The sequence below is a fragment of the Schistocerca piceifrons genome, chromosome 2 (assembly GCF_021461385.2).
Source record: "Schistocerca piceifrons isolate TAMUIC-IGC-003096 chromosome 2, iqSchPice1.1, whole genome shotgun sequence".
NCBI classification, from domain to species: Eukaryota; Metazoa; Arthropoda; class Insecta; order Orthoptera; family Acrididae; genus Schistocerca; species Schistocerca piceifrons.
In genome coordinates this window covers 101,010,813-101,038,110 of record NC_060139.1, presented here as the reverse complement: position 1 = coordinate 101,038,110, position 27,298 = coordinate 101,010,813, and the positions used below count along the sequence as shown (strand labels likewise).

The following is a 27,298-nucleotide window of genomic DNA, read 5'->3' as shown; positions in this document are numbered from 1 at the left end:
TAAAATGATTACCTGGTGTACCAACAGCATGAGTGTCCTGTGTCTAAAACATGGATATTATGCATAAAAACACAAGTATTGTCCAATAATATTTAGCTTGAATATTGCAGTGGACGTATGCGACAATGAAAAAATAGCTGCCATAGTATATTTGTAACATCACCCAACTCTCTGATCAGTTTAATAACTTATGACTACATGGTAGAGTGCATTATGATTTGGAAATAAGATGTCCAATGTTTGAAAATATACCATATTGCATTGATAGTGTGTACCACTTGCTGCTATATTGATAGCTCTCGTGCACTTGACAATAATTTTGATTGATTATGCAGATCATAGCACAACTGAAATAATTCGGAGTGCTCACAATTGCATTAAAATCAAAGACAAAAGAATGACATTGTTGATAGTCCAAAATGGACTAGTTCTTAGTAAGTTTATGTAATTAATTTGATAGTGTACAAGTACTATGAAATCAGCAACTGTACATCATGTGTACTTAGGGGCAAAGCTGCCATCAACAAGAACGCTGAATTGAACACCACAGTACAGCTCTCCGCTCCCGGTAGCTGAGTGCCCACCCCTGGTAGCTGAGAGGACAGCATGACAGAATGTCAGTCCTAAGGGCCTGGGTTCGATTCCTGGCTGGGTCGGAGATTTTCTCTGCTCAGGGACTGGGTGTTGTGTTGTCCTAATCATCATCATTTCATCCCCATTGATGCGCAAGTCGCTGAAGTGGCGTCAAATTGAAAGACTTGCACCCGGCGAATGGTCTACCCGACGGGAGGCCCTAGTCACACAATGGCAAGTACAGCTTACTCACTTGTGACAAAATCAGTGACTCCCTTTCAGAATAGATACTGCCCAGCAGTTTCGGAGAGGGGAAGTATACTGCGATTTATGCTGTTATTCCTAATAAATGAACTGTTACCACATGACAGTGCAACTGAGTTAAGGCATAGAACTGTTTACTTACAAAAATGTGCAGATAAATCTATCCTCACCCACAAGATTGATGTGAAAACTGCACTTCTTTGTGAGGTGTGCTCCTATTGGAGGTGATACGTCCTAGTGTTGTTCTGACTTTTGAACTGAGTTAGCCAGTGAATTACAGGAAAACGTTTAACAGTTTAATGAACTTCAAACAATGATGCAACTTTAGCATTTTTCACGTTAACAGCCCAAGAGGTGAAAGAGATAGTGACAAATATAAAATCTATGGACTGACTGAGGTTAGAAACATGATTTTTGGATTTGTAATCAGACACCGTCCAGGCCACACCTTCAGACACACTACCTAAACTGATATAATCATTACAAGCATTGTCAGAATTATTAATGAAACTCTTTCTCACTTAAAATGATGGAACAGTTCAAGAGCACTGGACGACAAGTCAGCACTGGACAAATGGAATAAAAACCACAAACTTAGTAAAAGTCAATAAAATGGTTAAGTACCAAATAAAATGGTTAAGTACCAGATTCTTTATCAATAACTGCTTTATGTTCTTTTATAATTCTAAGAATGAAGGTCTCTTTAATCAAACAAATTAGTAGTGAGAACTACGAAAGCATTTCACGAAAATTTGATGATGTGTTGTTTGTTACCATCCATGGAGTGCCTCTCATTTGGACACTGGTTAATCCACGTGCTTCATATCGAAGACCTTAGATCCATTCATGAAAGTGAATTTGTTTTACTTCCACTAGAGTGATTAACAATATGCAGTTGGTTAACCATTTAATTCCTTCTCTTGCAGTAGTTGTAAACTTTTTCTGTAATGCATTATCTATTCATATACTCTCTTACAATTGTTCCGTGCTTATAATATAGTTTCATTTATAAATTTTCTTATCAGCTTTCTGTAAAATATGTACTGACTTATTTCGTGACCGAATAGTTGTGGCTGAATGGTCCCATGGAACCTGATTGCTAAATCAATATAAAGGGAATGAGAGCCACAGAGTTAGAGCTTTAAGAGTACCTCGAATAATCATTTTGTTTCTTCTCCAAATAGTTCTAAGTATCCTAGTCTTGACTTTTCAGTAATACTAACATGTCCCTAGAAAGTGATTTACAGTACAAATTTTAAATATATGAGCATGAAAAAAAACTATAAGCTGAAATAACATTTTAAATTCGTTTCTTACAAAAAGATGCAGACTTTAATATATAAAGAAATTTTAAAAACGTGTAAAAATAAATGATATCTGGGTTGGAGTATTATGACCTTGAGGCTGCTCAATCCTATTGAAACTTTGACCATTGTTCTAACTTTTTATTATCACGTGGTGGTCCAGTGGTTAGCACATTGTACTCGAGATGGCATAAGATCAGTGGCAGCTTACAGCACTTGTAGCCAACATGTTTTTACCTGCATAATTAGCCTTGGTAGCAGTGCCTTTGTTGAAACTGGTTGAAAAGTTGATGGTGGGAACAAGCTACTATCAACAATGTAGTCCACACCAAAATTTACAGTTCACACTCTTTAATTGCCCTTGGATGTTGAATGAACTATTGTTTATGGCCAGTTTGATTCTCATCTATTTTAATTACAGTACAGATAAATAGTTTGCACACATACTAGACTTTATTGATGTCCTACATGATTGTTCCACTGCAGTTACCTAACACTGTCCACATTGTCCACAGAAGTACATATGTGGAAAGCATATGTAATTAACACAGTCACGGAATAAAAGTCTTAAAATACTGTCCTCCAAATCTATCATATCAGCATGAACATGATATCCACAGTAATTATTATTAGGAAACAAACACAGTTCATAGTCTGACCGAATTGTCGCACTTTACAGTAGCTATTATTGAACTTCTAGATGTTAATTCACTTCTCAACTGCCTACTGTCTGCTGTCAATTGTGCTATCTTTTCCATCAAAATCCAAACACTGTCGATGAAAATAATTACAAGTTCACAGTTAGTCATTAAAAACAGCCACTGAATCACTGAGTAAACTCCCAGAATGTAAAATTTAGACAACACTTGACACATTTCCAGACTCGTATTTTGTACATAGGTTTTGCTCATTTCATAACTCACCACAGAATAAACTGAAATGGCTTCCAATATGCCTCTTTTATAAGTTTATGATAATTAAAATTGAAGTTTCTGTTTCTGCTTGCCTGATTTTCACAAACGACAATTAAAGATTTACTTTTCTGACTAATTGAAGAGCAGAAGGAGATTCGTTTGAACATGAATTTTCAAATACAGCAGTAGTTTCTGTTGATTTGTGCTGGTTAGTGTGTGCAAATACGCAGTTCTTCATTTTATGTTATTGGCTGAGATAGGCGCGAAGAGCTGCTGTGCCAAGCCCACAGCAACTGACAAGAGACACAAGTTACACTGACTCAACTATCATTTGGGAGAAGGGTTGTGCAAATCCCCATCTTGCCACACAGACCTATGTTTTTCATGAGTTGCCTATATTGCTTAACCCTTTCGCTGCTGTGAGCATGTTTACACGTCTTGCTATGCCTTTCCTCAGGTCTTGTGGATGTGTGTATGCCATATGGGTTTTCCTACAGTGCTGTGGAAGTCTGAATGCATCATCAGCTGCCGACCTCTTACTGCTGCAGATGAGTTACTTCCATATCTTAATAGCCAAAAAAGTTTCGAGTATTTATCATATATCACATGTGCCTCACTGTGTGTTACCATTTGAAAGGAATGTCATTTCAGTATCTTGAATCAATGAGATATGACAATTGTTATGACTACATGATTTGTGATGTGCGAGGATGTGAATGGGCGTGCTGCATGCAACCATCATTCAGATATAAAACCAAATAACTCAGGAACAAAATGAGATAACCTTCTGCTCTCAGTTTTAAATAAAATTTCAATATTTTATCTACATTTCAGTGCAATGTATGAGCTAAAATCAACTATATGCAAACCGAGCGAGGTGGCGCAGTGGTTAGCACACTGGACTCGCATTCGGGAGGACGACGGTTCAATCCCGCGTCCGGCCTTCCTGATTTAGGTTTTCCGTGATTTCCCTAAATCTCTCCAGGCAAATGCCGGGATGGTTCCCTTGAAAGGGCACGGCCGACTTCCTTCCGCATCCTTCCCTAATCCGATGAGACCGATGACCTCGCTGTTTGGTCTCTTCCCCCAAACAACCAACCAACCAACTATATGCAAAACCTGTAAAATTTCGAGCAATGATTTACTTAATTTGATGCAGCGCAGTAACTATGGCATATAGCGAAAAGAAAAATTCAGTTCTTAATCAAGTGAAGATGTCAGATTTAAGATGTACAAAAATCAAGTTTTTTCAACTAGTAGTTTTCTTAAAAGTGGAGGGTAAGTATTTCCTAGCAAGCAGCTGGCAAGCTCATGTGGGCGGAACTGGGCATGTCGCACTCGACCATTCCTCAGATATAAAACCTAATAACTTGAGAAAGAAATGAGATATCATTCTATTCTCATATTTAAATAAAATTTTGATACCTGATACAAATTTCTTTCCCTGCAATGTATGAGCTAAAAATAACCATATTGTAGCGGCACCACAGTTTAGGATAGGGAGAGTTAGTTTTGTGCAATATTCTGAGCTCACAAGTTAACAGCCAGGCGCGGGCCAGTTGACAGTAAGTCACACTGACTAGCGGTTGCATAGTAGAATGGAGGCCACAGGGCTGTCGAACTGCTGAAAAGAGTAAATGCAGTGGTTTGCGTGGCGCAAGTTACAGGCAGAAGGGTCCCCACTGGCGCAACCTAGGTGTTATGAGTATGTGACTCGGAGCGGCATGTTAGCAAAACCGAGGCACACAGCCGCATATAAATAGGTGCGGGTTTGTAGCAAGATTCATTCAAGTGTGGCAGCTCTCCTGCACAGCGGGGCATTTTCACACCACCAGCTACAAGCAGCAGCAGGTAGCGCGCCAGTGTTCCAGTCCACGGTGGGTCGCTGGTTCGACCCTCTGAGGCCTACGCGGGGTCAGTAGCCAGCCAGCCAGCGGCAGGCCCCTCTTTGGCTTGCTACCGCGGGCAGTCCTCTTGGCACCCAATGCACGCCAGAGGCATCCCGAGGTGAGGGCCACAGATTCGGACGCCAGATCGCGGACGCTTATGGTCGCCACGATCTCAGCTACACCAGCGAGGAAGGACACAGCGAGCCGCCTGCCACTCACACCGAGCGGCACTGAGTCAGCGGGGACACAGACTGCCGAGTCAACTACTGGCATCTTGATGACTCCGCTGGCGTACAAGGCTTGACACAGCATTGCGTTGCACGGGCCACTTCCTCAGCAGTGCAGGGCCCTGTGACGCAGACCGAGGTGTACGAGGGCACTGTGGTTGGAAACAATAAATCATTTGGAAAGCTCGGACGAGTCTTAATACGGTGCATTCTACCTCTTCCCGCTGCATTTGGTCATCCTGATACATTCGGTGGCAGAAGTCGCCACTACATTCGGTGTCAGAATAGCAGACGTCATCTGTCCAGTACGATGTTCGAGCCCACCACTTGCTTTTCTTTTGAGTGTTGGACGGTTTCTTTTTTGTTTGTGTTTTGAGTATTATCTGCCAGGTGCCACATTGTAGATGTTTTGCATAGGCATAGTATTTTTTGTTGTCAGAGTAAGTGTTAGGGTATTTGGGGCAGTAAGATTTATTATTTTTTCATGACATTTGATTACTTTTGTATTGGTTTATGATGATACTGAGTTTGATGATATGGAGCTGTAGGAAATCAGGTTGTTCTTGTACTTAAATGTTTTGTTTCGGGGATAACTGGGAATGAAAGCAACACAATGGCAAAGTCAAGGACACAAGGTGTGTCGGAACCAGAAGCGGTGCGGATTTTGATGGAAAAGATAGCGCAATTGACAGCGGACAGTAGGCAGTTGAGAAGTGAATTAACATCTAGAAGTGAGCGGGAAACCGCATCGGATCAGTCGTTGTTGCCTAGGATGCTGCAGCAGGAGATTGATCTAGCTGCTGCGAGTTTGGTTATCCCATTTTGTGGCAAGGCGTCTGAGGATTTGCATTCGTTTGTGGAGGACTTGGAAATTTCAGCTGTGATTGAATGTTTGGTCTGATGAACAGTTGTTACATGTAGCCAAGATTAGATTAACGGATGAAGTGAAAACATATGTAAGGTGTTCTGAAGCCTTAAGGAAGGCAAGACAGTTTAAGCAGTTAAAGGAAGGGCTTTTACAAAGGTACAAGAAACAGAATAGCGCCGGTACTTTAGGGAGAGGTTGAGTACAGTGATGAAGAGACAGAAGGAGATGGTAGGGAAGTTTGTGGGCAGGATAAGGGAAATTAATGTTTATACTTAGGGGTGGGTCAGAGCGATGAGGTGAATGGTGTTCTGTTGCAGGAGGCCGAGCAAAGGGCACTCAATGTATTTTTGAGAGGGTTACCCACGCATGTGTCACGGAAAGTGCATGAAGGGACTCCAAAAGATTTTTATTTGGCCATTCAGCTGTCAATTCAATATGAGGAAATAGATGTGGCAACAGGTGTACACGAGAGGCAAACAGTGTTTACAGTAGGTTTGAAATGTCTTAAGTGTGGTCGTATGGGACATGTGTAGAGGCAATGAACCCAGCTACCGAGAAATAGAGGAAGGGGTGGAAATCAGCAGTGTGGAGGATGGAGAAGTGGAGTTAGTAGGGGTGGACAAGTGTTAAACAGCAGAGGGGACCCAAGACCCATCTAAGGAAGTTCCCCGTTCAATTTCAGTGCTACAAATACATATGCAGAGGCGGAATGTTACATGGTAGGGTCCATAGGAAAGTTTAAGATTTTGTTGGACACAGGGGCGCAAGTGTCAGTGGCTACTAAGAATATAATGGGACGAAGGAAGTTAGACCCGCCACGTTGTAGGTTGCGTGGAGTGGAGAATAAGGAGGTCACACCTTTGGTGTCGGTGACTTTCGAGTAGAGAAAGTCCGATTTAATGCATGGATAGAGGTAGTACCATGGGTAAGCAAGGGCTACAACATGATCCTAGGAGTAGATTTCGCGTGTCAGCATCATACCAAAATTGACCTTGGACAACGAACTGTGGAACTTGGTGGAATGTTATTTCAGCTAGGGGAAACTGTTGTCTATGCAGAGCTGTTGCGAGGGGCGTTCAACATAATGAACAAACCAACTGTACCACGTACTTTAGCATTAAGGCTTAATTCACATGAATGTGTGTCTAGTGGCACCGGGAAGTCGCTTTGGGTAATTGTGGAGTACAGTATGTGTTATTGAACCATTGGAGGATAACGAAGTTTTGGGTCCATTGGGTTGTTTTGTGAAACTTAGTGTTGTACGTGTACAGGAGGGGAACGACGGGTGAGTAGTTCCTGTGAACGTGGATAACGGAGTTTTAGTAGCAAATTTGGATGTGCCAGATAACAAAAACTGGTGTTGAAGAGGTACGCGAAGTGATCAACCACTAACTGCCGATAGAACTGCATTGTGTGACAAAATTAAGCATTGAAAGGAGAAAGAGTGCATGTGGAAGAATTATTGTGGGAATTTAAGGATTTGTTTTTTCCACAAGGGTCATTACCAGCAACTCCATTAGTTCAACATAGGATACCAGCAGGGAATGAAGCACCTGTTTACCGTAAACCATACAGAATACCGAGGTATTTGCAGCCGATTGTGGTGGATTTCATTGATCAGCAGCTTACGGACAGTATTATAGAGCATAGTAAATAGTTGCTGGGTAGCGGACATTGTCGCTGTGCCTAAAAAAATCTATGAATGGACCTAAGAAATACAGGTGACCACCGATACCTCAATAATAAGACCATAATGGACGCATACCTCATTCCAGACATATTGGAGACTTTGGATCACTTAGGACAGTGCTAGTACTTTTCTACGGTGGATTTGACAAGTGGTTATCATCAGTTAGAGGTGGCTCCAGAGGATCGTCTAAAAACAACTTTCTCTACCTACAAGTACACCAGAATGCCATTCGGTTTGAAAAACGCTCCTGCAACATTTCAGAGGTTGTTAGACTGTCTTGAGGGGTTTGAAACCATGGCAGTGTTTGGTCTATTTGGATGAGATTTTAGTGTTTTCAGGTAGTATGGAGCAACATAGACAGCGGTTAAGGGAAGTCTTTATGAGGTTAAGGGCAGCTCGTTTGACGTTGAGCCTGAAGTGCCATTTTGAATTAGAAGTAGTAAAATATTTGGGTCATATTATCAGTAAGGAAGGAGTGCAAACAAACAGACCCGTGGTTGGTACAGGCTGTAAGGGATTTTCGGGAACCGAAAACAGTTAAGTGCAGTCATTCATCGGAATTTGCAATTTCTATTGAAAGTTTGTGAAGGGTTTTGCAGATTTAGCACAGACGTTGACGTGATTGTTATGGAAGGGTGTGAAATTTGAGTGGACAGAAGAGTGTCAGAAAGCGTTTGACAAACTGAAAGAAGTGTTAACATCAAGTCCGGTTCTTGTGTTTCCAGATTTTGAAAAGGAGTTTATACTAGCATGCGATGCATCGTATCAAGCATTAGGATGTGTTCTTAATCAGGAAATTGATGGAAAAAAACATCCAGTAGCCTATACATCTAGGTAGTTGAATGCAGCAGAGAGGAATTACTCAACAACTGAGAGGGAGATGCTTAGCATAATGTATGTAGTTGCATATTTTAAATGTTATTTATATGGGAGAAGATTTCGGGTAGTGACAGAACATGCTGCATTGAAGTGGTTGTTGGGGTTGAAGGATCCGTCCACTAGACTTGCTAGATGGGCTGTCAGGCTTAGTGAATTTGTCTACGAGGTGGTGCACAAGCCTGGGAAGAAGCACGGTGATGTGGATGCACCAAGTAGCAAGGTGGCAAAAGTAGAAGTCGTAGGTTATGACGTAGCAGTCTGGCAAGAATTACAGGGTGCTGACAATGACTGTAAATTGTATCGGACACAGCCACAACTTAATATGTACAATGGTCTTCTGAGCAGGGAAACAAAGTTAGGGCCAGGGTTAGTAGTATCAGCGAAACTGTGAGATGAGGTTTTAAAGGAAGCACATGATGATGTGTTATCTGGTCATGGAGAGTGTAGAGCGATGAACAGGAGGGTGGCGGAGAGATATTGGTGGAGAGAGGTAGGAAAGGGGATGTTGATCATTATGTCAAGAATTGTATACCATGTGCGCAGAGAGCAGATTTGAGTTGGAAACAGATATAGCTACAAAGATTACCGAAGCGACATGTCCATTTTCTTTGTTAGGGATCAAAGTCTTAGGACCTTTCAGGCAAACACCAATGGGGAACAGATTCGTTCTCACAATAATAGATAATTTTTGAGGTATGTGGAGGTAGTGGCTATGCCAAATCAACCAGCAGCAATAGTCGCACAAGCATTGGTAAACAACTGGATTTTGAAGTTTGGTGTACCGGAGACAATAATTACTGGTCATGGGACCAACTTCATGTCAGATTTAATGAAGGAGCTGTGTAAATTGTTGAACGTAAAGAAATTGAGGACGAGCGTATTGCATCCACAGGGACAGAACAGGTACACAGAACAATAGGGAAGATGCTGAGTTTTTATGTGGATTCTCATCACTGTCAGTGGGACGACGAGTATTTGAAGCATATTGTATGTGCATACAATGCAAAAGTGTGTAGGTCAATTCACAAGAACAATTCGGGACGTTTGGAAACAGCTACAAAAGGTGAATACGAAGGCTTTGGAAAGGCAGAAAGATGCAGTGAAGCGGAAAGGAAGTTAACCACAGTATAGAGTAGGGCAATGGGTAATGCTATCCAGCCCCTATACGCCAAAAGGGAAAATGAAGAAGTTCATCAGGAGGTATCAACGGCTATACCAAGTAGTTCAAACCACATCCCCCATTAATGTTAAGCTTCAGCTGCCAACTAAAACAACGATAGTACACATTGGGCGGTTACGGACATTTAAGGGTTGCCCGGATGTAATTCTAGGCATGTCACAGGAAGGAAAGAGAAAGAAAGAGAGAGTGAAGAGAGGTGCTAAGCACAGAGAAAACTAGGAAGATAACAGTACAGCATGAAGTACCATATCCTTTGCGATCTAGAAAGTAGTAGTAGAGTATTTGTAGTTTTTGTTGTTTTCTGGTTATGTATCATTGGGGTTGCATAGATTAATTAGGCATTGTATTTTATATGTGTTTTCAAGTATTGTGAGCCTGCTAGGGGCAGCAGTCTTTTTGAAGAGGGAGGAAGAGTGATGGTGATCCCTGTCCTCAAGTCACTGAAAAGGGAAGTGTAGCATCTGACGTGTGGAGTGTTGTTGAAGGAGAAATCAAACACAATTTTGGAGAAATAACTGCATCGGGGGTAAATTTTGCGGCAAAGCTGTAATAAATATGTGTTGAACGATGTCAGAGTCATAGGATTTCCTGTTTAAATTTTTTGTTATCAACAGTGCTGGGTCAGGAAAGTTGAGTTTATTGCTCCAGTTCATATAATGTAATTTAAGCGTGAAAGTAGTCACACTGTCGGTATTGAATTTGAATCAGAAACAGTGAATGTTGGAGAAAAACGTGTGAAGCTATAAATATGGGACACATGCATGGTGCAGTTATTTGTAGCCAGGGGAAAGGAATAAACTGTCCAAGGGACATCGTGGAACCAAAATTGAGCTTGCAACGGGTCGGGATGCATTGGATCTTCGCCACCTACGAGAATTTGGTAGTAGTAGCAGCAAGTTGTTTTGAGCAAGGAGTATTTGCAGAAGTGAAATGTGTAAAGCTTAAGGGGAGCGGAATTTTAATCAATGGAACTAACTGTAACATAATAGGAACAACCTTCCACTTGCCAGCGTCAATTTCAGGAGTCACGCAATTGAATGTTACGCAGCCACAGCTGTACTGGCCAGAAGCCACTTTAGAGTTTTTGCCAAGGCAGAATCTGAGCTTGTTAAATCAAGCTCTGGAGCCAGGTCTGTTGAGATCGGTAAACCAGTTCATTTAGAGCAAGAGGGACGCATACCAGCCGAACAGCTTGTGCAACATGTCACTCAGTATAGGGAAAGGCAACAGTAAATAATGATCATTTTGAGCACCTCTGTGCCAAGTGTCATCGCATCCTTAACTCTGTTATGTGTTGTTTTCTTTCTGATCAGGTGGAGAGCTAATTCCAAGAGGGAACCAAGGGTAGTCCAAGTCCCAGTGAATTGGATACCAAGGACATGAGACGAGTAGATTGGGGGTTAATTTAGCAGTGTTCGTCCAGTAAGGAATTCATACGTTTTGTTTCATGTCATGGGTTTAAGGGGCACTAGACCACATTTAAGTTTTCCAGTAGTAAGAAAATACGCCATAGGTGCCGACCCAAACAAGATAAGAGCTAGTTAAGGGTCGACCTGGGGACCGGGTTTTTCCTAAAGGGGGATAATGTAGCGGCACCACCGTTTAGAATAGGGAAAGTTAGTTTTGTGAAATATTCTGAACGCACAAGTTACACCCAGGTGTGGGCTGGTTGACAGTAAGTTATGCTGACCAGCGGTTGCGAAGTAGAATGGAGGCCACAGGGCCGTCGAACTGCTGAAAAGAGTAAACGCAGCAGTTTGCATGGCGCACATTACAGGCAGAAGGGGCCCACTGGCATAACCTTGATGTTATGAGTATGTGACTCAGAGCGGCATGTTAGCAAAACAGAGGCACACAGCCGCGTATAAATAGGTGCGGGTTTCTAATGAGATTCATTCGAGTGTGGCAGCTCTTCTGGACGGCGGGCGTGTCACACCACCAGCTACACGCAGCAGCAGATGGGGCGCCAGCCGTCTTGGCTCCTAACGCAAGCCGGAGGCATTCCGGGGTCAGGGTCGCAGATTTGGACGGCGGATCGTTGGCGCTTGTGGTCGCCGCGATCTCAGCTACACCAGCGAGGAAGGACGCAGTGGGCAGCCTGCCCCTCACACTGAGCGGCGCTGAGTTGGCAGGGACGCAGACCGCCGAGTCAACTGCTGGCATTCTGACGATGCCACAACTCCACTGGCATACAAGGCTTGACACAGCATTGCATGGCACCGGCCACTAGTGTGCTTCCTCAGGACTGCGGGGCCCTGTAACGCAGACGGAGGTGTACAAGGGCACTGTGGTTGGAAAGCTTGGATGAGCCTTAATACAGTGCCTTCTACCTCGTCCCACTACATTTAGTCATCCTGATACACTCGGTGGCAGAAGTCGCCGCCACAATATGCAAAGTTAATGCATTGCGTTTTTACCTCTGCGAACTTTTTAAAATTTCATAGAATATTTTACTTAATTTGATGTGGTGCAGTAAGTGTAATAGATAATGCAAAGAAATTCAGTTCTTTATTGAGTGAAGATATCAGATTGTAAGATGAGCAAAATAAATAATTTTTGAAAAATCAGGTGATTAGTGTTTTGTATTGACTGGAGCGCTTCTGTCATCACAGGCACAAGCGTTTGGCAAGCAGTGCAGCCATGACGAAAGTCGTCAGAGCATGGAATGCAAAGAGCATGTGTTTAACAGCGAAAGGGTTAAGGCAAATGCCAGGATCGTTCCCTTGAAAAGAACATGGCGACTTTCCATCCCCATCCTTCACTCAGCTGGAAGCTTGTGTTCCATCTTTACTTACCTCATCGTTGATAGAACATTGAATTGTAATATTCCTTCCTTCTGACTTTTTATTGTATTCCAGCATTTCTAAGGTCCCACTTTTCCCTTGGCCACGGCAAATTTCTCCAGCTCTATCAGCATATAGTATTATTTATGTTCTCTGAGCTTTGTGTTGATGGAATATCTGGTTGTCCTAACTTCTCCTGACCTCCGTGCCTACTATCTTTACAAAAGCACTCCCATGTTACATTTTAAGTATGAAGTCCAGCGTCTCATGCAGTAGTATGTCATACATTTATAATACGGATTGAATACTACCGTGCTGTGTTGTTCATATCCACTAGAGATTCCCTTACCATAACTTCGCACAACAAAAATATCATAGACTAACCAGTTTCATATTGTTAGTCTGTACTGTTCATTGACCGTTGTATCTTTATTTTATTTTTAGTTGTTGCATCAAGGAAATGAAAAAGGCGATTTCGGCACAGATCCCATAGTAATAGCTTTGAGCTATTTCCGAAAGTTGTCATTTCATGTGAAGGGACTTGTTATGCTACCAAAAAGTAACGTCTTGATAATATTATCAAGGAAAAAGGAAATAGCATGTTTTATGAGTCATTTAATGGCATTTTTGCAAATGAGGAAGCTGCATTGTAATTGAACAAATTATTGTTAAAATAGTGGAAGCATTTCAAACCACACGAGCTTACCCCGAAGGCAGTATTAATTCATTTTGTTTATTATTTGCTAAGCACTCTGTGAACAGTCTTCTCTTGCAATTACTTATTCTACTGCTAGGTGATGCATTATGGATGTTCGTGTCGGTAAATGTCAGACTCCATGTTGGTCATCCAGTGCTTCTTGCCCATAAAATGATAAAAATAATGCCTGTAGTTGTTCCATAGCATTAAGCAGATCTTTCCATATTGAGACACCGATGAGGTGGCACAGTGGTAAGACATCAGACTCTCGTCGTGGTGAACTGTGATTCAAATTCTCGTCTGGTCCTGCACACTTAAGTTTTCTGTGATTTCTCTATGGCACTTCAGAAAAACGTGAAGATAGTTCCTGTGAAAAGAAGATAGCAAGTTTGCATTCCATCTTTGCCCAATTCAAGCTTGTGCTCATTTCCTTAATGACATTGTTATGACCATTCATTGATTATTTAATTCACATTTCCATGAAAGACTTGGATCCATAGAGCCTGAATGTTGTCAGATGAAGAGGCAAATAGGTTTCTGAAGGAGTATGTATGCAGATTAATGAACTGATCTGGCATTGTGTTCAAAATCAACAATACCTGTGGTAGATGTTGAGAATGAGAAAGAAAAATATAAGCCAACTAGCGCTTGTGCGTATTATGGTGGCTCAGTCTTTGGGAAGATTGGTAGACTCTTACTGAAATGTGGCATTTATTGTAGTTCTCTCCCATCTAAAATGGTAAAATGTTTTCTTTGTAATATTGAAGATCATTTAAGGCTCTGGTAGCCGAGTGTGTACCACATTCCATGGTAATGTGTTGTGTCTTCTGTTAAAACAGTCAGGCAACAATGTGGAAAGTAAATTAGTGACACATCGGACTAAAACAACCAAGCACTGTCTCGATTGTAATAGTGAAATGAAACACAATAAGACCAGCATCAAAGTGCAGATGCCACATTCCTGGGACAGCACAGTTAAGGAGTCAATCAAAATAAAGATGTAAAATCTAATAAACTGGGGTGGAGAAAGGCTAGGTGTCAGGCAATCAATTTATTAAGATTCTGCAGGCCATCTCATTGCCAAAGCTGGTAAAACACTGAGAGAATGTATTTCTTTTATTCCAGTATCTGATCACAAATAAATTTTGTCCTCAGACTATTGATTTCAGTCAGTGGTGACCATCTTCAGATCAATTTGAAACATTTTGAAATAATAAAACCAGAGTGTATTTTATGGAATAACATTGCGGACTCTGAAAAAGAAATGGACATCAAAGAGCATAGCTGGTCCCATGAGTTGAACTCAGTTATAGTGACACAATACCAAAAATACTTTGCACTCAGGTTGGAGTACCGGCACCAAGTACACATAATAACACAGCTCTCAGCACTTGAAGATGATGACTGGGTCAGTTGTTGAAATATTCTGCATGAGGATGGAATAAACAGTTGTACCGAACACCTGAAACCACATCATTAATGTACCTAGTAAATCATTTATGTAAGTCAAGAACAGGTACGGGCCAAGAGCTGAACCTTATGAGACACCATATTTAATTTTTCTGCATCCTGAATTTAGTTTTATTCCTGTAGTATTATTTGTTGATGTGACATTCTGTTTTCTGTCATTAAGACACAATTATCCATACCACGCCAGGGCCTTTAATACCATACCAGTTAGTTTTCCTTGTAGAATTTTATAATGTACACCATCAAAGGTATTAGCCAGATCACAGAAAATGCCAACAGCACAATTTTTGATAATATTTATGGAATATTTTGTTGGCTGTTGGAGGAACGTTGACATATTAACAATTTGAATATAAGATATTTATCTTCCACTATAATATTGTGGAACATTAATATGTTGTATTCAAGTTATTAAGAGCAATATTTATTGTTTAGTTCCACTGAAACTAAGTTTTTGATATCATACACTGCTTTCTGTGTTGAGTAGTCTTATTGTATGCCAAACAGAGCTATTGTTAAAAGGTTACCATCAGAAAGGTGGTTCAGCTATTACAAGCTTCCTTGTTAGAACATTTTTGAGAAGATAGGAAATAGGGAACTGGACTTCTAACTAGAGATCACTTGCTTGTCTCTGTTTTTATTAATGAGTGTTAAATGTTACATGTTTAAGAAAATTCCTCTTGACTAAACAATATATTACAAAGCAAACATAAGGGGAGTGCTATCAAGAAAGGACAATGTTTTGGTATTTTGGTTGAAATACTAGCAGAACATACAGATTTACTGCTGTTTGTGGTCTCTTTAATAGTTGGTTTGGAAAACCAGATGTCTGCTGGACGAGTATTCAATACCAGTTGCTAGTTCAACTAAACTTTCAGGATCTACTTTAGTTATCCATTTGTCTCCTTTGTTTTCTGTTATTGTTAGGAAGGAATAATAGACTTTAATGGAAATGATTTAAATTTAACATCTATCTTACTGCTACTGTAATCACGGAGCTGAATCTCATTTGCCTCACCGAGTTAATTCATTTTAGTATTGTTTGCCTCATTGATTTTATTTGTTTGATGCTTAATAGGGCTCCAGATTACCTTGCTACGGTGTCAGAAAACTGGAAATACAAATGAAGAAACCTTATTTGTGAGAGAATTAAATTTGTGTTGTTGTATTTCATTTTCTTTGAGGATAATTAACAGTATTTATATTTCATTTGATCAGAATCTTTATTTGTTTCGATGGAAACGGAAAAATAATTTTAAATCGAGAAGAATCAAAATTGCATCAGTTATATAGTAATTGAAGTAATTAGTGTAAACGAGCAGATCATGCTTCAAGGCCTGAGAATTCAATGAAATATTGATAAAGAACCAACTATTCACAAGCTGGAGAGAGTATACGAGGTGAAGGATAAACAAAGTTAGCATGCAGACAAAGAGGGAAAGTGTGGGGGAGAAAAACAAATGGAGGAGGATGGGGTTCACAAGTGGGCCATAATAACAATAATGAGAGGTGATAAGGAAAGCACAGTTGAAGCAGACAGTATGTTTTAATACGTTTACTAGAGTATAGTAATGATTGTGAGGTGCAGTAAAGGCTACAGAGAGTTCTGAAATGCTGTCAGAAGTGTCTAGAATTGCAGAGCAGTTCTGCAAAATGTGTGGCTGTTAGCAGTATAAAGTAGCTGCCCGTGATTAATTTTTATAAAATGCCACCTGCTCACCATGCCACCTCAGAAAGCTAACCATTGCATACAAGTTAATTGGTAAATGGTATCAGTTGTTTCAAATGCATCTTGTCGTACATTCGTACAATAAGGCGAGTTTAGGCAGTGACGATCGTGGAGCGGACTATTGCAGCCTGGTATCGTGTAATGCAGTTGTATGTATGGTTGAGCACAAATGAGATTGCACTCATCTGTAGTATCCTCCTATACAATGGTAAGCTTACTGTACTAACTACATGAAATGTCTTAAAGAATCTTAAGATGTCTGAAATGAGAAGGCAGGAAAAAATGTGCATTCTTGATTACATTATGGGCAGAATATTTGTTGGCAATCAACATCTGAAAATTTGAAACTTCCTGGCAAATTAAAGCTGTGTGCTAGACCGTGGCTTGAACTTGGGACCTTTGCCTTTCACAGACAAGTGCTCTACCATATGAGCTACCCAAGCAAGACTCACTACCCTCAGTTCTGCCAGTACCTCGTCTTGCTGCAGAGTGAAAATCTCATTCTGAAAACATCCTAAAAGTTTATAACCTACCATTTCGTAGATGTCCTGGTTGTGAGGAATGGTGACAGCCTTGGACACTGTATGTATCAAAAACTGATACTTGCATGAACAGTCAAATTATCACCCAAGCCAGAAAAGAGGAATAATCAATATGCTCCCAACGTGCACAAGACATTATATCACCTCAGGCGCTATGTGCAGTAACTGGAAATTGTTCTGACGAACAGTAGATACTCCACCAGTTAACTAAGGAGTATTACAAAATCCAACTTTTCATGAAGTGAAGTGACGTATCAGAAGAAGAAATATTGTACAAGGCTTTTTTGTCATACATCCTCAGGATGACAGACAGTATCAGTTGTATATTGTGCAAACACAGTGTAAAGGATATTTACAAACTGCCCAAGAAGATCAAAGAGTGCCTCAGATCAGCAAAGGACAGAAGGGACCCACCTGTAATATTGGGAATGTACTGCATACCTTGTAGACACGGAAAAGTCTGTATGTAAATTAGTGGACGATCCATCAAGATCAAGACCACCAAACATAAATAGTATTGCAGGCTGGGGCAGGTGGAGAAATCGGCTGTAGTGGAGCACATAATAATATTTGCCAAAATGGAAGTTCTCACAATGGAGAAGAGCTACCATGCCCATTTGTTTAGGGAAGCTGTAGAAATCCACAAACATATCAGAAGCTTCAACGAGAAAGAGAAAAGTCTCAAGTTAATCAGCTCCTGGATTTCTGTGCTACAGTGAATGACCATTGCGGTTAACAAGGGGAGAACGGCAGCAGTAATGACCAGGGAAAAGCCCTTAGACATTAGTGTGAAACATACATATTGGCGAATCTCTGGCATTGACCTGGTCTCCAGTCCAGGGGCAAAACTTTAGGAATGCCAGCCACTTGAAATGCCAGGGGAAAACATGTGGTCCAAAGAACTCAAGACAGAAGCCATCAGGCATTATTCACAAAAAATATGATTCATTTTTTAAGGAAAATGCTTGTAGTTTTCTGTGAGGTGTTGAAACTTAGTGACTTCAGAAAAAAATTTCAGTCTTTGGAAGCAGCAGAAGATGAACCTGTGAGACTGGAGTTCCTTTGATCTAATTATTTTGATCCTTGTTTGTTTGGTGTAGTAATTGTAGACCTGTCTATTATTTACTCGTGTATAATTGTTTTATCCTGGCTAAAACTTTATTTGTATTGTTCTTTTTATTTCTTCTTGTTCTGTATATTTTTTTACTTTTCTCCTCCTGCTGAATTTTGTAGAGATAATCCAAGAACATAGAATTTTAAGAAAACTGAAATTGTATGTGTTGTTCGGTGCTTTATACAGTGGCTTATGGAGTACATGTGTCTAGGAGTAGATGCATCTACACATACTATTCCTCAGACTACCACATGTGTGATGGTGGGTACCAAGATAACTAGTCTTCATTTCTGTTCCTTGTGTGAGCAAAAACTTAGCTTAAATGATTCTTTCACACCTGTTACATTATATTTATTGCTGTGATACCTTTGTGCATATGATTCATAGCTATCCAAGTAATTTGTGATGCTGTGTGGTAGTTTCTTTCACCGAAGTTTAGTGAACAGTTCCCAATGTTTGTGTACTAATAATCTTTTGTATATTATGGAGCTATTTGAACTTTCAGTCTCTTCAAGCAGTCTGATTTGACGACACTAACTGTCTGGTTCTCATTTCTTAAAGATGTATCTGTACAGTCAACTTAATATACACAGAATTACAGGATCATTTTTTCAAAACCTTGTAATTGTCTCCCATTTCAACTCTTAAGTTTGAAATTTGGCTCAAAGGTGCCTACATTCTTCCTCTGTAATGATGCAAAATCACGAAACAGCAAGATGTCAACACATGTGAAAAAAAGGCCAGAGCTCAGAAGTTCATGTGACATGTAAAGAGGATTAATAATGTCACATTAGCACCAAATTTCACCACAATGCTGCCCAGCACCACTAAGGGGTGTGTCACACAATGGGAAGGTCATCACAGCCCCACTTACCCACATTTCACCATTTATTTCAATGCCTCTGTGGTGGAGGTTGGAACTGTGATGCCCATCATTGAACTCACATGGTTTTATTATGAGTGGCTGAAGAAAACATTTCAGACCACCACACTCAGAATTGAAACAAAAAGGCCTCAGGGGGTGGCATAAAGGTCATCAGTAAAACTGCACATTTCCTTGGGACGTTTATTCCCACACATTTCTCAGTTGTAGTGTGTTGAGGAACAGGAAGACATTGCTGACAACCTGTGACACTTCCGATACCCTCAGATGTTTCAGCCCTGCTCTATTGTCATTGTAGGTGGTGTACGGGTTGGGCCCACTAGGATCCGTTCAATACCAGTCGATGAAATTTGAAAAAGATCCAAAGCAGCAAAGGGTCCTTAGGCGTTTTCAGTGCTTCTGTTTATGTCTTCCTGTGACATGATTACGGAGTTGTGTGACATTGACACATACATGAATGAAATGAAATGGTAAAGAGTATCCTTAAGGTGTTCCTTTTTTGACAAAACCCTCAGTGGCACCCACCCATATTTATTGAGAATTTTAAAAATGTACCTTTAAAGACAGAATCTGTGAAGTACCCTGAGACTCCTGCAGGTAGCCAACCAATTGACACATACAGACTAGTTGCCTGCCTGCAGGCACCCAAGAATATTAAGTGTCTGAAATGTTTCCCTCGGCCACTCACAAGAAACCTTGTGATTTCAATGCTGAGTGTTGCAGTACTATGCTCCATTGCAGACGCTTCAAAAGAAGATATGGATACAAGGGCCTGTGATGACCTTTCTGTTGTGTAATATGTCCACAGTGACATTGGGCAGAATTGTGATGAAAGTTGGTGCCAATGTGACATCATTAACCCACTTTACATGTCACATGGACTTTTGAGCTCTGGTCGTTTGAAACGTCATCTAGCTCAAAGGTGACATCACAGTGCACCACGCTTTTGCACCATTACAGAGGAAGGTTGGTGCAAATGTCAAAGTTATGTGTTGGAATGGGAGAAAACTATTGATTTTCAAAAAAGTGATCCTTTAATTCTGTTGCGTAGTGTACATGTGTATTTTAGGTATTAGTAGCACTCGCATCATATTTACGTGAGGCATACAATATGTTTGCTTCAATTGGAAACACATTCAGAATGGAATTTTGAGCTGCCTATTGAGAACTCTTCAGCCTAGTTCTCTCTGTTACAAAGTAGTCCGCAAAATTGTGATATTTTTCTTATTATTGTATACACATGAGCTTTTTTTGTGTCAAAGTTCCTGCATTTTTTCCTTATTGACAACTGGGTTTGTAAGATTTTTGTACTGTTTGGGCACGATAACTTGATAATTTTGCTAGTGCTGCCTGAAGTGGAGAAAATCTTCACTACATGAAAGATATTTATTTACCTCTGAGTGCTGCCAACATCAAGGTGCCCCTAGATGTGAAGTATTACAAAAGGGTCACATCCACTAGCGAATAACTTCTGTAAGCACTTGCTGAGTTGCTTACATAAGAACAAAAACTTATTCAAGCTTACTTCTTCAAGTCATTGGGGCAAGTTTATTTCAGGAACTCACTGCAAGTACTTGTTACAGAAGTGCTGTTATTCTTAAAAACCAGAGCAGTTACCACTATTGTAGCATTATTATTATTAATGAATAAAAATCATGATGAAACACAAAAATAAAAGAAAATAATAAAAAAACAGAAAAAATATTAGAAATATTGATGTTACCTAGAAATGCTATTCAGTTAACTAAAATCAGAGGACTTCACTTAGATCAAAAACTTTGAGGATGTCCTACATTAATTTTGAACATCTCTTGTCTGTTGTACAATCAAGTATTCAATAACAGAAATAAAAAATGGGGCACCGTATCTCTATGAAAGATTGTATTTAATTACTCTTTTGCAAGCAGTATATACTTACATTAAAAAAAGTTTGCTAAAGTTTAAAGACTTCTGTACTGCCATTCTACTTTGTCTTCTGCTGAAACAAATTGATTGGTTAACGCATTTTGCAGTTCCTTCGCTGATGGTAGCAATTGTGTGTGTTTAGGGGTGCCAATGATACATTTGTTTCGGCCCATCTGTCTTTGTGCCATTCTTCTTTTTAACAATGATACTTTTGCACCAGTACTGAATACACACAACTTCTGTAAGTTTGAGAAAAAATTCCATGGAAAGACAAATTCGACAAGTACTTGCAGCAAGATGCAAGAAACGAGAACGAATTTTCACCCCACACTGGAGTGTGTGTGCTGCTTTCAAACTTTCTTATAAATTAAAATTGTGTGCTGGGCCAAGACTTGAACCTGGGAACCCGATCTGTTACACAGTTTTTATTTGTTAGGAATTTCATGCAAGAAACTGCTACCATTAACTTGGTAATTGAATTTCTTGAATTTGACGAAACTACAAAACTAGCGGACGTAAATGGGGGGGGGGTTATGGGTATGGTCGTTCATAATATTCCACCCAGTTATCTGATTGTATGGATAATTTGCTGTACCACAGCAGGAAGTTTGACAGAATGCCTAATAAATATGAGTTCAGGATTATGGTGTTAGATGGGCAAGTAAACTGTAACAGCTCAATAAATAAATAAATAAATGTCATATGACTAGGGCCTGCCGTCGGGTAGACCATTCATAGGGTGGAAGTCTTTCGATTTGACGCCACTTCGGCAACTTGCGTGTCGATGGGGATGAAATGATGATGTTTAGGACAACACAACACCCAGTGCCTGAGTGAAGAAAATCTCCGACCCAGCCGGGAATTCAACCCGGGCCCTTAGGATTGACATTCTGTCGCACTGACCACCCGGCTACCAGGGGCGGACAACAACTCAGTGAGGAAGGCTGAACTGTTATCTGCAATAAAGGAAAACAAACCAGCCCTGTAAGTTTACTTTGTGGATAAAATCACTGAGCACAGAGGATACAAAATAGTGTTTTTTCTGCCCTAAGGGTTGCGATCTAAATCAGATAGAATTGGCATAGGCCAAAATAAAACAGCAATTTCAGGGAGAACAATGTTGCTGGTGACACATTGATTCAAGGAGACATATTGAAGGAAAAATAGCAGAGTCTTATTAATGCTGCTTTCTTTTCAGTTACTCCACAGAACTGGCAAGATTACTGCAGAAAAGTGCAGCAGCTGGAGCAAGAGTATAGGACACGAATTGGAATAATGGAGATTGCCATTGATGAAGTTATCTTCAATACCATGTGCTCAAGGGATGATGGTGATAATGATCTTGAAACAAACATAAATGACAGTGATCTTTAATGAAAATAATTTTGACAGTTCTTTCAGGCACAATTAATTACAATTTATAGACATTTCTGCTGTCAGTATTTGATAATGCTTTGTGCAAACAGATTCCAAACATCAATTTTTACTTTCAATTCATAGTATTGTAAGTCGTACTTCCATCTACATTCTTTTTTCATTGTGTTTGATAACATAAATGATAAATAAGTTATAAGCTCTTGAGCATGAATATATCAACAAATTAGGTGACAATTTCTGATCTGATGGAAGTGTCCCTTAAACAGGCAATAATTCTCTGAGTGCCACCTGTGATTTCATGTTAGTGCAAAGCGTGGGTAATGGTACCAGCACTGCTTGAAGCAACCAACGCTATCTTCCCCTCACCGCTCTTCTCCCTCAACAGCCGTAATGCAGAGGCTTGGCTGTTCCTGATAACCACCACACCAATTGTCAACTTATCGTGGACAAACAGTAGACACATTCAATTTCTGACAGATGAACTGTAATTTAAGTAAGGTCGGGGTAGTCAAGTAAGAATTGAATATACTGAGCTGTATGATTATGAAACACTCTTAACTCTAATTACTGCTTCAAAATGGACAATGCAACAGTGTAATTATAGTGAAACCCTTCTTTTGCACCATTCAGTGTAATTAATTTTTTTGTAGAAAAATGATCTGTTTATGTTAACATCTGCAGTAGAAATAGTCTGTCTTGTTCACAGTCATTATCGCCACTCATTCCCTGAATTGTCAACTTTTGCTTAATATGGGACTCCATGACATCTTCCATAGACACACTTTCAGTAGTGAAAACATTTGTATTAACACACAGGAAATCTTGCACTAAATGCTCCAACTACAACTTTTTCCACAGTAAAGTGAGCAGACTTTACAGTCATCATTGTCATTGCTCAGATCTCATAGGCCAGATCAAATTCTTTCAGTTATTTTGGTTCCATTTGGAGATGGTGGACTCCATGGATTCAGTCCGTGTGTTTGCAGTATAATGTAGAACATTAGCTCTGCATATTTTGGGTATCTAGCAGATTTGTTTCCTTACGTGGAGCACTTTGCAAAATAGATTTCTTGTTTTTAACAATCATATTCAGCATTGTTAATGGTATCCCTAAACTCTGTGCAAGCATAACACATTCCATAACTCACATCAGCTTTTTTGAATTATTTAGGAATAAAGGAGATAAATCACCAAAAGGCAGAAGCAATGCATCATCAACAGGTACACAAACAGAAGGTACAGAGTTTTGCTTTGCTAGCTTTCGGAATGAGATTCTTTCTCAAACTGAGAGAGATACATAAGTGTACCTGTCGAAGACATAGCGCTTTTACCTTTCAGTGAGTCATCTCATTTATTCCTAAATAATTTGTTGTTATCAACCAGAACTTTCTGTACATTATCAGCTTTTTTGAGGCTTTTTACTTTTGCCCCCATTGCAAGAGTCTTCTTATCTCACTACATAACATTTTCCATCTTGAAACAGCAACAGAGAACACTGTACTTCCACATAAAATAAACAGCACAGCATTATGTTCACCTATGTATTGACTATACAGAGTGATACAGGAGGAATGTCACATAATATGTGAGGTGATTCTGCATGTGAAAAGAAACTGAAAAAATTGCATGAAAATGTACCTGATTTTTGATTGTTACGGAACTGGAGCAAGTTGAAGACTGCACACATCCATTAATGATTATGAAGACAAGTTTGACTATTACTTACCAAAATGATGTGTAGTTGCTGTGGTGGGCAGAATAATGGTGGGAAGGGTGACTAATCAGTCCTACAAGATGTGTTCAGTAAGTCGTCCACACATCTCAATGCATCTGTCAGTGCATTGGAAGGTGTGTTGTGTTGCCCATCAAACATCATCTCAGTGGGCTTCAGTGCAGGCAGCAGCATCACTGATACGAGCGACAAGTTCTTCGTGTGTATCCACCTTTGTAGCATACACAGCCCCTTTAACCAGCCCCATAAACACAAGTCTGATGGCTTTAGGTGATGTGATCTGGCAGGTCAGTTAATTGGTCTGTCATGGCCAATCCACCATTGAGGAAATGTTATTCAGATACTGGGATACTTGTCCGGTACAGTGAATTTGTGATCCATTGTGTTCTACATCTACATCTACATCTATACTCCGCGAGCCACCTTACGGTGTGTGGCGGAGGGTACTTATTGTACCACTATCTGATCCCCCCTTCCCTGTTCCATTCACGAATTGTGCGTGGGAAGAACGACTGCTTGTAAGTCTCCGTATTTGCTCTAATTTCTCGGATCTTTTCGTTGTGATCATTACGCGAGATATATGTGGGCGGTAGTAATATGTTGCCCATCTCTTCCCGGAATGTGCTCTCTCGTAATTTCGATAATAAACCTCTCCGTATTGGGTAACGCCTTTCTTGAAGTGTCCGCCATTGGAGCTTGTTCAGCATCTCCGTAACGCTCTCGCGCTGACTAAATGTCCCCATGATGAATCGCGCTGCTTTTCGCTGGATCATGTCTATCTCTTCTATTAATCCAACCTGGTTAGGGTCCCATACTGATGAGCAATACTCAAGAATCGGACGAACAAGCGTTTTGTAAGCTACTTCTTTCGTCGATGAGTCACATTTTCTTAGAATTCTTCCTATGAATCTCAACCTGGTGCCTGCTTTTCCCACTATTTGTTTTATGTGATCATTCCACTTCAGATCGCTCCGGATAGTAACTCCTAAGTATTTTACGGTCGTTACCGCTTCCAATGATTTACCACCTATGGCATAATCGTACTGGAATGGATTTCTGCCCCTATGTATGCCATTGTTGCTCTACCGTCATGCCTTCCGAAAATGCAGATAGGTCCTCTATCAGGAAATGGGTGTATGCTGTGGCTGTCATGCAATTTGACAGGAACACAGGCCCTATCACCAGGGCATTTGCCTTCAATCTCAGTTGTTTGCTCAGTTTCCTTTTTTGTAAAATAAGTCAGACAATTAATATTGAGAAAAAGAGCTTAATTTCTTCATAAATGATGTGACATGTACTACTAAACCTCTGATCCTTCAAAGAATTGAACCACGTATAAAACAGGTTCAAACATCTGAGATTACTTTACAAATGAATTAATGTGTTAAATATTTGGCTTTAAGCAAGTGAGTGAGAAAAAGTGTAGGAAATGTTTAAATTATGTTTAAAGTTTGTTGGAAGCTGCTAAGTGCTCTCATAACAAAACACTGGATGAAAATAAACTGGGTAATTTTTACTCCAGTTTAAACAATAGCCAGTTTTTGATGCATGTCAAATGGTTATATATCATCTCTCCTGAACAAACAATCAAAAATCCAGGATGGAATACACAATATTATGAAACTCACCACATAGCTGAGATGTTGACTCACAGGTAGGCACAACAAAAAGACTGTCAAACTAGTAAGCTTTCAGTCAAAAAGGCCTTCATCCAAATTAAAAACACACACACACACACACACACACACACACACACACACACACACACAAGCGCGGGTGCTCGCACGCGCATGCAACCGCAGTCTCCAGCTGGCCTCGGCAGCTAGCGGCAGCTAGAGACCGTGGTCGTGTGTGTGTGTGTGTGTGTGTGTGTGTGTGTGTGTGTGTGGTACATTGGCTTGGATGTGTGGTCATGTGTGAGCGAGCTGCACTTGCTTGAGCGTGTGTGCGTATGTTGTCTAGTTTGGATGAAAGCCTTTTTGGTCGAAAGCTTATTTGTTTTACAGTGCTTTTGCGACTTAGCATCTCTGCTATGTGGTGAGTGACAATCTGTTTCATGACATTATTATGAAAAGGGAAGTTGTTACTCACCATATAGTGGAGATGCTGAGTCGCAGATAGGCACAACAAAAAATACTGTCTCAAATAATGCTTTCGGCCCATAAGGCCCTCTTTTCTATGTGTGGCTGGTGTGCTCAGTACCTCTTCATTTGAAAATTTGTACTGTGATTTGGCTTTGTAATTAAGCTGTAAATGTTATGATTCATCAACTTCTCCCAGTGTGATTCCCAGCATAATATTTTGTCATGTTTCCATCACCACATATGCTGATGAACTTGTTACCTAGCCTCTAGGAGCTGTCACATGACTTTTACCTTCCCCCCCCCCCCCCTTCCAACCTGTCACTCAAACTGCAATCCTTACCCAGAGGAGGGTGCATGGTCAATATCTCCTCCCTCCCACCAACTCGGCGCTCTGTCCATGGTGCATACCCAGGGACATCCGCTACATCTATATCTACGTGATTACTCTGCTACTCACAATAAAGTGCCTGGCAGAGGGTTCAATGAACCACCTTCATGCTGTCTCTCTACCGTTCCACTCTTGAACTGCACGCGGGAAAAATGAGCACTTAAATTTTTCTCTGCAAGCCCTGATTTCTTTTGTTTTATCATGATGATCATTTCTCCCTATGTAGGTGGGTGCTAACAGAATGTTTTCGCAATCGGAGGAGAAAACTGGTGATTGAAATTTCATGAGAAGATCCCGTCGCAACGAAAAATGCCTTTGTTTTAATGATAGCCACTCCAATTTACGTATCATGTCTGTGACACTATCTCCCCTATTTCGCAATAATAAAAAACGAGCTGTCCTTCTTTGTACTTTTTCGATGTCATCCGTCAGTCCCACCTTATGCGGATCCCACACCGCACAGCAATACTCCAGAATAGGGCGGACAAGTGTGGTGTAAGCAGTCTCTTTAGTAAACCTGTTGCAACTTCTAAGTGTTCTACCAATGAATCATAGTCTTTGGTGTGCTCTACCCACAATATTATCTATGTGATCGTTCCAATTTAGGGTATTTGTGATTGTAATCCCTAAATATTCAGTTGAATTTACAGCCTTCAGATTTGTGTGACTTATTGCGTAATCGAAATTTAGCTGATTTCTTTTAGTACTCATGTGAATAACTTCACGCTTTTCCTTATTCAGGGTCAATTGCCACTTTTCGCACCATACAGATATCTTATCTAAATCATTTTGCAAGTCATTTTGAT

General features: G+C 40.4%; 1 protein-coding gene across 3 annotated transcripts in view; it reads left to right on the top strand.

Annotated features, from left to right (window-relative positions):
- The window catches only part of LOC124777494, a 253,609-nt gene that overhangs the window by 207,072 nt on the left and 19,239 nt on the right, over nt 1–27,298 (top strand). The window lies entirely within an intron of this gene.